We start from the raw sequence: 11,975 nt of genomic DNA on the forward strand, positions 1-11,975 counted from the left end.
AGATACGAGTTTCGCTCAGATTTATATGGTTTAGATAAGTTCTTTAGCTCTTCTACTCTATAATGCAGCATCAGCCTATTTGCGTGTGTTTTAGCACTTCTTCTTTACTAGACTCACTCATAATCTCTCTTGCAATTACAGGATTATATCTTAAATTACTTCTGTACATTGAAATCCGTATAAATATATATATCTTATTTTCAGCAAAGTTACACGTAGGATAAGAAACACGCATCAGCAGTTGAAGTTAATTTTAGGAAGAAACCTGCAATATCTCTTAAAGGCATGGCCTCTAGGGCCGGCAAGGCAAAAAACAATACAATTATACCTTGGTTGTCTGCAAAAGTTAGGAGTGAGCTTAAAATTCTTCGAGAATCAGATGATTTTAAGAAGAAATCACAACAATCTATTCTAAATAGGTTGGAGGGAAAAAAGAAAGGTATAAAGCATAGTCAAGGATCAGTCTCAGCCACTGAGATAGCTAAATGAGAGGTATATATGTCATTATTTTAAGTTCTCATTTTTTTTTCTAGTATCTAATTAAATTTTATGCACATGTAAATATAATGTATAGATGAAAAAGAATGGAAAGATTCTTTCTGCTCCTGATCTGTACTTGAAAAATCATACAAAAAAGGACAATACTATGACAAGTGAGGCGGCACAAAATATATTGGTATGTGTTTGTTTCATACCTTTTTAATTCATAGTATTGAATGTTAATTTGTTGTTTCATCTTTGGTTCTAGCATATTCTTTTTTTGTTTTCGTTGTTTGAATGATATAAATGTATGAATTTACATATAACTCTTGGGCTTATCTTCTAACAATGTCACTTGTACAATATTCTTGTGGCAGAATAATTTTCAATCCAAGAAAGCTGCAGCACAAGCAAGTGGGTCGACTAAGGGAGATGATGAAATATTTTATGAAGCGGTTGGTGGATATTCAAAGAAAGGAACTTTTTTTGGATTAGGAAATAGTGCTGGAAACTATTTCACAAGGCCAAGAAAATCAATTACCAATGATATATCAACACCTTCATCGAGCATGGTCTCTCAACTCCAAGGTCAACTAGAATCTACCACTAGTGAGCTCAGCTACGTTTTTTAGTTTCATCTGTTCCTATATTTAAGACAGAATATTCATCCATCCAGCTACGTTCTGACTTTCTTATTTCAGGTATCCAGGAATAAGTTGGAGTTTTTTGCTGCTGCAAAAGTTTCTTCATCGTTTCCCCCACCTGATCTTCCGGAGACTGGATTTACTGGTAATTGATTTCTTTCCGGGTTTTTTGTGCCTTTTCATATTTCTTAACCTGGCTAGCAAGATTAGGGATTCATGTACACATGGACCACGAAAGCTTCTTGAGTTCTCAAAACATTGACTCCCAAGTTCCTGTAAGGTTATGATTCATATGACAGTTCATAAATCATGCGAAAAAACCATAAAGCCAGGAAACATATTATTTACACATAATCATTTAGCATAGTTTAGATGCATACTCTTTGTTGCGTGCCTTCCCTAGCTGCGCCCGAACCGAACAAGAACAAGTCTTTAGGACTCCAAGTGTCGTCCCTCCGTAGATAGTCCACAGCACGTCCGGATCCGCCTTAAGATTGACCAACTAGAATCGCCCTTAAGGTTCTAATATTTTCGGTTAGGTAGGCAAGAATATTGGCTGATTTTTCTGCTTAAAAATCTTAGTTTTGAATACTTAAAACTTGTATATAAATAATGACCCCTAGGCCTTTATTTATAGAGTTATGGAAAAGGAATCGTAATCCTAGTAGGATACGAATTAATTAAAATTAGAATCCTGCATGAATTCTATTTAATTAATTTATCCAATTTAGGAATAGGAATTTAATCATACACTAACTTTTGTAGATTTAGGAATCACGCATGAGCACAAACTCACACACACACGGCAGCCACAAGGGCTGCCCATGCGCGTGCGAGCAGCAGCCCACGCAGCGCGGCCCACGCATCCGTGGCCTTGGCGCGCGCTGGGCCTGCCTTGCGGTAAGCCTGGGCGCTGCCTTGGCTGGGCTTGTGGCGTGCGTGCTTGCTGGGCGATTGCCCGGCTTCGTGCTGGGCCTTCGTCCGGCAGGCCTCGTCCGATGCTAATTCGTACGATACGCTTCCGATTAAATTTCCAGTTCCGGAATTTATTTCCGATACGAACAATATTTAATATTTCCGATTCCGGAATTAATTTCCGTTTCGAACAAATATTTAATATTTCCGTTTCCGGAATTATTTTCCGATTCCGGTAATATTTCCGATTCTGACAATATTTCCGTTTCCGGCAATATTTCCGATTCTGGTAATATTTCCATTTCCAATAATATTTTCCGATACGTACCATGTTTCCGTTTCCGGCAACATCTACGACTTGGATAATATTCATATTTCCGATACGATCCATATTTCCGTTTCCGGCAATATCATCGTTTCCGGAGTATTCATTTCTTGCCTGTGACGATCTTAGCTCCCACTGAAACCAAGATCCGTCGGTTCCGAATATTCATAGATGGAGTATTTAATGCCATTAAATACTTGATCCGTTTACGTACTATTTGTGTGACCCTACGGGTTCAGTCAAGAGTAAGCTGTGGATTAATATCATTAATTCCACTTGAACTGAAGCGGCCTCTAGCTAGGCATTCAGCTCACTTGATCTCACTGATTTATTAACTTGTTAATTAATACTGAACCGCATTTATTAGACTTAACATAGAATGCATACTTGGACCAAGGGCATTATTTCCTTCAGTCTCCCACTTGTCCTTAGGGACAAGTGTGCATTTCCTAATTCCTTTGTCGCTCGATGCTTGCTCTTGAACATAAGGTAAGAGTTGTCATCCTTATTATGTCCAGAGGTGTTCCTCGGTTTCAGAGTTCAACTGATCAAATAAACAGATAATCATAGCCTATGATTCATCCGAGCACGGCCATGCATTTCACAGTTTCTAGCTCTCCGAGTGGCCTTGTACAACTTTTAAGCATCTCATCCCGATTTATGGGAGGACAATCCCAATCTTGCGATCTTGAGATTAGACTTCGTTTGATAGGTGATTACCTGAGCGTTGCCTTTATAGCCTCCTTTTACGGTGCGACGGTTGGTCAACGTCAAAGCAACCAGTTCTCAAACAAGTAATCTCAAATCACTCAGGTATTGAGGATTTAGTGTCTAATAATTTAATGAAATTTACTTATGACAGACTTTCATCTCTTACAGTAAAGTTTCATAGGTCTTGTCCGATACTAGTCTTCCCAAAGTAAGTATCTATGCAAATGATTATGACATTGCCATGTCCACATAGTTCAAGAAACAGAACTACTAGTCATCTTGCATTCTAGTCGTCTAACGTTTTCTATGCGTCCAATTTTATAGAAAACTCCGACTAGGGACCATTTTCAATCTTTGACATTCAAGTTCACTTGATAGACATTTCTTAGTCACAGGACTGGTCCTGACAGTCTATCTTGAATATATCGTCAAATTGAAGGGACTCATCATTTAATAAACCACAAATTAAATGGAAAAATGAATTCTTTTCATTTATTGTGAATGATTAACCAATAATGTTTTACAAAGATTTAAACTCTAAAACTTTAAAACATTAAACAGAGACATCAAAGCCATTCTCCAATATGCTTGATTCCCATAGCTGCAGTGTGCGAGTTGTGCTTCGCCTGCGGCAGAGGTTTAGTTAATGGATCTGATATGTTGTCATCAGTTCCAATTTTGCTTATCTCGACTTCTTTTCTTTCAACGAACTCTCGTAGAAGGTGAAATCTACGAAGTACATGCTTGACTCTCTGGTGGTGTCTAGGCTCTTTTGCCTGTGCAATAGCTCCGTTATTATCACAATACAGGGCTATTGGTCCTTTAATGGAGGGGACTACACCAAGTTCTCCTATGAACTTCCTTAGCCATATAGCTTCCTTTGCTGCTTCATGTGCAGCAATGTACTCCGCTTCAGTTGTAGAATCCGCAATGGTGCTTTGCTTAGCACTTTTCCAGCTTACTGCTCCTCCGTTGAGGCAGAAGACAAACCCAGACTGTGATCTGAAATCATCTTTGTCGGTTTGGAAACTTGCGTCCGTATAGCCTTTAACAATTAATTCATCATCTCCACCATAGACCAGGAAGTCATCTTTGTGCCTTTTCAGGTACTTCAGAATATTCTTGGCAGCAGTCCAATGCGCCTCTCCTGGGTCTGACTGGTATCTGCTCGTAGCACTGAGTGCGTACGCAACATCCGGGCGTGTACATATCATAGCATACATTATTGAACCAATCAATGATGCATATGGAATCCCATTCATTCGTCTACGCTCATCAAGTGTTTTTGGGCACTGAGTCTTGCTTAGAGTCATTCCATGAGACATGGGTAGGTAGCCTCGCTTGGAGTCCGCCATCTTGAACCTATCAAGCACCTTATTGATATAAGTGCTTTGACTAAGTCCAATCATCCTTTTAGATCTATCTCTGTAAATCTTGATGCCCAATATGTATTGTGCTTCTCCTAGATCCTTCATCGAAAAACATTTCCCAAGCCAAATCTTGACAGAGTTCAACATAGGAATGTCATTTCCGATAAGCAATATGTCGTCGACATATAATACTAGGAAAGCAATTTTGCTCCCACTGACCTTCTTGTATACACAAGATTCGTCCGCGTTCTTGATGAAACCAAAGTCACTGACTGCTTCATCAAAACGTATATTCCAGCTCCTGGATGCCTGCTTCAATCCGTAGATTGACTTCTTTAGCTTGCATACCTTTTTAGCATTCTTTGGATCCTCAAAACCTTCAGGCTGTGTCATAAACACAGTTTCTGTTAAAACGCCGTTTAAGAAAGCAGTTTTGACATCCATCTGCCATATTTCGTAATCGTAATATGCAGCGATTGCTAACTTTATTCGAATAGACTTTAGCATTGCAACTGGTGAAAAGGTTTCATCGTAATCCACACCGTGGACTTGCCTGTAACCTTTTGCAACCAATCTAGCTTTGAAAACTTCAAGTTTCCCATCCTTGTCCTTTTTCAGTTTGAAAACCCATTTGCTTCCAATGGCTTGGTAACCATCTGGCAAATCGACCAAATCCCATACTTGGTTTTCAGACATGGAGTCTAATTCAGATTGCATGGCTTCTTGCCATTGCTTGGAGCTAGGGCTCGTCATAGCTTGCTTGTAAGTCGCAGGTTCATCACTTTCAAGTAATAGAACGTCATAGCTCTCGTTCGTCAAAATACCTAAGTACCTTTCCGGTTGAGATCTATATCTTTGCGATCTACGCGGGGTAACATTTCTAGATTGACCATGATTCTCACAAGATTCTTCTAAAGATCTCTGAGTTTCATCCTGAATGTCATCTTGAGCATTCTCTAGAGTTTGTTGTTCGACTCGAATTTCTTCGAGGTCTACTTTTCTCCCACTTGTCATTTTGGAAATGTGATCCTTCTCCAAAAAGACACCATCTCGAGCAACAAACACTTTGTTCTCAGATGTATTGTAGAAGTAATACCCCTTTGTTTCCTTTGGATAGCCCACAAGGATACATTTGTCAGATTTTGGATGAAGTTTGTCTGAAATTAATCGTTTGACGTATACTTCACATCCCCAAATCTTAAGAAAAGACACATTTGGAGGCTTTCCAAACCATAATTCGTATGGAGTCTTTTCGACAGCTTTAGACGGAGCTCTATTTATAGTGAGTGCAGCTGTATTTAGTGCATGTCCCCAAAATTCTAATGGAAGTTCGGCCTGACCCATCATTGACCTGACCATGTCTAGCAAGGTTCTGTTCCTCCGTTCTGACACACCGTTCCATTGTGGTGTTCCAGGAGGAGTCAATTCTGATAGAATTCCACATTCTTTCAGATGGTCATCAAATTCATAGCTCAGATATTCACCGCCTCTATCAGACCGCAGTGCCTTAATCTTCTTGCCTAATTGATTCTCTACTTCACTCTGAAATTCCTTGAATTTGTCAAAGGATTCAGACTTATGCTTCATTAGGTAGACATAACCATACCTACTGAAGTCATCAGTGAAAGTGATAAAGTAGCTGAAACCACCTCTAGCGTTTGTACTCATTGGTCCACATACATCTGTATGGATTAAACCCAATAGTTCATTTGCTCTTTCTCCAACTTTAGAGAAAGGTTGCTTTGTCATTTTGCCAAGTAAACATGATTCGCATTTACCATAATCCTCTAAGTCAAATGGTTCTAGAATTCCTTCCCTTTGAAGTCTTTCTAAGCGTTTCAAGTTTATATGGCCTAATCGACAATGCCACAGATAGGTGAGATCTGAATCATCCTTTTTGGCCTTTTTGGTATTTATGTTATATACTTGTTTGTCGTGATCTAATTGTTAGGTTATGATACATATGACATTTACATAAATCATGCGGAAACAACCATTAACCCAGGAAACATATTATTTACACATAATCATTTAGCATAGTTTAGATGCATACTCTTTGTTGCGTGCCTTCCCTAGCTGCGCCCGAACCGAACAAGAACAAGTCTTTTAGGACTCCAAGTGTCGTCCCTCCGTAGAAAGTCCACAGCACGTCCGGATCCGCCTTAAGATTGACCAACTAGAATCGCCCTTAAGGTACTCAGAAAATTCGGCACTTTTGGGGCAAGATGGGTTTTAATTTTCTCTCAAAAAACTCACTTTTGAATACTTTGAAACTTGTATATAAATTATGACCCCTAGGCCTTTATTTATAGAGTTATGGAAAAGGAATCGTAATCCTAGTAGGATGCGAATTAATTGGAATTAGAATTCTACATGAATTCTACTTAATCAATTTATCCAATAGGAATAGACATTTAATCATACACTGACTCTTGCAGATTCAGGAATCTCGCATGAGCTCAAACTCACACACACACGGCAGCCACAAGGGCTGCCCACGCATGCGAGCAGCAGCCCACGCAGCGCGGCCCACGCATGCGCGGCCTTGTGCGCGCTGGGCTGTGGCGTGCGTGCTTGCTGGGCGATGGCCTGGCTTCGTGCTGGGCCTTCGTCCGGCAGGCCTCGTCCGATGCTAATTCGTACGATACGCTTCCGATTAAATTTCCATTTCCGGAATCTATTTCCGATACGAACAATATTTAATATTTCCGATTCCGGAATTAATTTCCGTTTCGAACAAATATTTAATATTTCCGTTTCCGGAATTATTTTCCGATTCCGGTAATATTTCCGATTCTGACAATATTTCCGTTTCCGGCAATATTTCCGATTCTGGTAATATTTCCATTTCCAACAATCTTTTCCGATACGTACCATGTTTCCGTTTCCGGCAACATCTACGACTTGGATAATATTCATATTTCCGATACGATCCATATTTCCGTTTCCGGCAATATCATCGTTTCCGGAGTATTCATTTCTTGCCTGTGACGATCTTAGCTCCCACTGAAACCAAGATCCATCGGTTCCGAATATTCATAGATGGAGTATTTAATGCCATTAAATACTTGATCCGTTTACGTACTATTTGTGTGACCCTACGGGTTCAGTCAAGAGTAAGCTGTGGATTAATATCATTAATTCCACTTGAACTGAAGCGGCCTCTAGCTAGGCATTCAGCTCACTTGATCTCACTGAATTATTAACTTGTTAATTAATACTGAACCGCATTTATTAGACTTAACATAGAATGCATACTTGGACCAAGGGCATTATTTCCTTCAGTCTCCCACTTGTCCTTAGGGACAAGTGTGCATTTCCTAATTCCTTTGTCGCTCGATGCTTGCTCTTGAACATAAGGTAAGAGTTGTCATCCTTATTATGTCCAGAGGTGTTCCTCGGTTTCAGAGTTCAACTGATCAAATAAACAGATAATCATAGCCTATGATTCATCCGAGCACGGCCATGCATTTCACAGTTTCTAGCTCTCCGAGTGGCCTTGTACAACTTTTAAGCATCTCATCCCGATTTATGGGAGGACAATCCCAATCTTGCGATCTTGAGATTAGACTTCGTTTGATAGGTGATTACCTGAGCGTTGCCTTTATAGCCTCCTTTTACGGTGCGACGGTTGGTCAACGTCAAAGCAACCAGTTCTCAAACAAGTAATCTCAAATCACTCAGGTATTGAGGATTTAGTGTCTAATAATTTAATGAAATTTACTTATGACAGACTTTCATCTCTTACAGTAAAGTTTCATAGGTCTTGTCCGATACTAGTCTTCCCAAAGTAAGTATCTATGCAAATGATTATGACATTGCCATGTCCACATAGTTCAAGAAACAGAACTACTAGTCATCTTGCATTCTAATCGTCTAACGTTTTCTATGCGTCCAATTTTATAGAAAACTCCGACTAGGGACCATTTTCAACCTTTGACATTCAAGTTCACTTGATAGACATTTCTTAGTCACAGGACTGGTCCTGACAGTCTATCTTGAATATATCGTCAAGTTGAAGGGACTCATCATTTAATAAACCACAAATTAAATGGAAAAATGAATTCCTTTCATTTATTGTGAATGATTAACCAATAATGTTTTACAAAGATTTAAACTCTAAAACTTTAAAACATTAAACAGAGACATCAAAGCCATTCTCCAATATGCTTGATTCCCATAGCTGCAGTGTGCGAGTTGTGCTTCGCTTGCGGCAGAGGTTTAGTTAATGGATCTGATATGTTGTCATCAGTTCCAATTTTGCTTATCTCGACTTCTTTTCTTTCAACGAACTCTCGTAGAAGGTGAAATCTACGAAGTACATGCTTGACTCTCTGGTGGTGTCTAGGCTCTTTTGCCTGTGCAATAGCTCCGTTATTATCACAATACAGGGCTATTGGTCCTTTAATGGAGGGGACTACACCAAGTTCTCCTATGAACTTCCTTAGCCATATAGCTTCCTTTGCTGCTTCATGTGCAGCAATGTACTCCGCTTCAGTTGTAGAATCCGCAATGGTGCTTTGCTTAGCACTTTTCCAGCTTACTGCTCCTCCGTTGAGGCAGAAGACAAACCCAGACTGTGATCTGAAATCATCTTTGTCGGTTTGGAAACTTGCGTCCGTATAGCCTTTAACAATTAATTCATCATCTCCACCATAGACCAGGAAGTCATCTTTGTGCCTTTTCAGGTACTTCAGAATATTCTTGGCAGCAGTCCAATGCGCCTCTCCTGGGTCTGACTGGTATCTGCTCGTAGCACTGAGTGCGTACGCAACATCCGGGCGTGTACATATCATAGCATACATTATTGAACCAATCAATGATGCATATGGAATCCCATTCATTCGTCTACGCTCATCAAGTGTTTTTGGGCACTGAGTCTTGCTTAGAGTCATTCCATGAGACATGGGTAGGTAGCCTCGCTTGGAGTCCGCCATCTTGAACCTATCAAGCACCTTATTGATATAAGTGCTTTGACTAAGTCCAATCATCTTTTTAGATCTATCTCTGTAAATCTTGATGCCCAATATGTACTGTGCTTCTCCTAGATCCTTCATCGAAAAACATTTCCCAAGCCAAATCTTGACAGAGTTCAACATAGGAATGTCATTTCCGATAAGCAATATGTCGTCGACATATAATACTAGGAAAGCAATTTTGCTCCCACTGACCTTCTTGTATACACAAGATTCGTCCGCGTTCTTGATGAAACCAAAGTCACTGACTGCTTCATCAAAACGTATATTCCAGCTCCTGGATGCCTGCTTCAATCCGTAGATTGACTTCTTTAGCTTGCATACCTTTTTAGCATTCTTTGGATCCTCAAAACCTTCAGGCTGTGTCATAAACACAGTTTCTGTTAAAACGCCGTTTAAGAAAGCAGTTTTGACATCCATCTGCCATATTTCGTAATCGTAATATGCAGCGATTGCTAATATTATTCGAATAGACTTTAGCATTGCAACTGGTGAAAAGGTTTCATCGTAATCCACACCGTGGACTTGCCTGTAACCTTTCGCAACCAATCTAGCTTTGAAAACTTCAAGTTTCCCATCCTTGTCCTTTTTCAGTTTGAAAACCCATTTGCTTCCAATGGCTTGGTAGCCATCTGGCAAATCGACCAAATCCCATACTTGGTTTTCAGACATGGAGTCTAATTCAGATTGCATGGCTTCTTGCCACTGCTTGGAGCTAGGGCTCGTCATAGCTTGCTTGTAAGTCGCAGGTTCATCACTTTCAAGTAATAGAACGTCATAGCTCTCGTTCGTCAAAATACCTAAGTACCTTTCCGGTTGAGATCTATATCTTTGCGATCTACGCGGGGTAACATTTCTAGATTGACCATGATTCTCACCAGATTCTTCTAAAGATCTCTGAGTTTCATCCTGAATGTCATCTTGAGCATTCTCTAGAGTTTGTTGTTCGACTCGAATTTCTTCGAGGTCTACTTTTCTCCCACTTGTCATTTTGGAAATGTGATCTTTCTCCAAAAAGACACCATCTCGAGCAACAAACACTTTGTTCTCAGATGTATTGTAGAAGTAATACCCCTTTGTTTCCTTTGGATAGCCCACAAGGATACATTTGTCAGATTTTGGATGAAGTTTGTCTGAAATTAATCGTTTGACGTATACTTCACATCCCCAAATCTTAAGAAAAGACACATTTGGAGGCTTTCCAAACCATAATTCGTATGGAGTCTTTTCGACAGCTTTAGACGGAGCTCTATTTATAGTGAGTGCAGCTGTATTTAGTGCATGTCCCCAAAATTCTAATGGAAGTTCGGCCTGACCCATCATTGACCTGACCATGTCTAGCAAGGTTCTGTTCCTCCGTTCTGACACACCGTTCCATTGTGGTGTTCCAGGAGGAGTCAATTCTGATAGAATTCCACATTCTTTCAGATGGTCATCAAATTCATAGCTCAGATATTCACCGCCTCTATCAGACCGCAGTGCCTTGATCTTCTTGCCTAATTGATTCTCTACTTCACTCTGAAATTCCTTGAATTTGTCAAAGGATTCAGACTTATGCTTCATTAGGTAGACATAACCATACCTACTGAAGTCATCAGTGAAAGTGATAAAGTAGCTGAAACCACCTCTAGCATTTGTACTCATTGGTCCACATACATCTGTATGGATTAAACCCAATAGTTCATTTGCTCTTTCTCCAACTTTAGAGAAAGGTTGCTTTGTCATTTTGCCAAGTAAACATGATTCGCATTTACCATAATCCTCTAAGTCAAATGGTTCTAGAATTCCTTCCCTTTGAAGTCTTTCTAAGCGTTTCAAGTTTATATGGCCTAATCGACAATGCCACAGATAGGTGAGATCTGAATCATCCTTTTTGGCCTTTTTGGTATTTATGTTATATACTTGTTTGTCGTGATCTAATAAATAAAGTCCATTGACTAATCTAGCAGATCCATAAAACATCTCTTTAAAATAAAACGAACAACTATTGTCTTTTATTATAAAGGAAAATCCCTTAGCATCTAAGCAAGAAACTGAAATGATGTTTTTAGTAAGACTTGGAACATGGAAACATTCTTCCAGTTCCAAAACTAGCCCGGAGGGCAACGACAAATAGTAAGTTCCTACGGCTAATGCAGCAATCCGTGCTCCATTTCCCACTCGTAGGTCGACTTCTCCCTTGCTTAACTTTCTACTTCTTCTTAGTCCCTGTGGATTGGAACATAAGTGTGAGCCACAACCTGTATCTAATACCCAAGAAGTTGAATTAGCAAGTATACAGTCTATAACGAAAATACCTGAAGATGGAACGACTGTTCCGTTCTTCTGATCTTCCTTTAGCTTCAAGCAATCTCTCTTCCAATGCCCCTTCTTCTTGCAGTAGAAGCATTCGGATTCAGAAGTGGGTTGACTGACCTTCCTCTTTGCAGATTTGGCGCCAGTATGCTTAGTTGGGCTGGCCTTGTTGCCACCTTTCTTAGCATTCCTCTTCTTTCCAGATTTCTTGAACTTGCCCCCACGCACCATAAGCACATCCTGCTTATCACTTTTGAGC

Source organism: Spinacia oleracea, chromosome 2, assembly GCF_020520425.1.
Source record: "Spinacia oleracea cultivar Varoflay chromosome 2, BTI_SOV_V1, whole genome shotgun sequence".
NCBI lineage: Eukaryota > Viridiplantae > Streptophyta > Magnoliopsida > Caryophyllales > Amaranthaceae > Spinacia > Spinacia oleracea.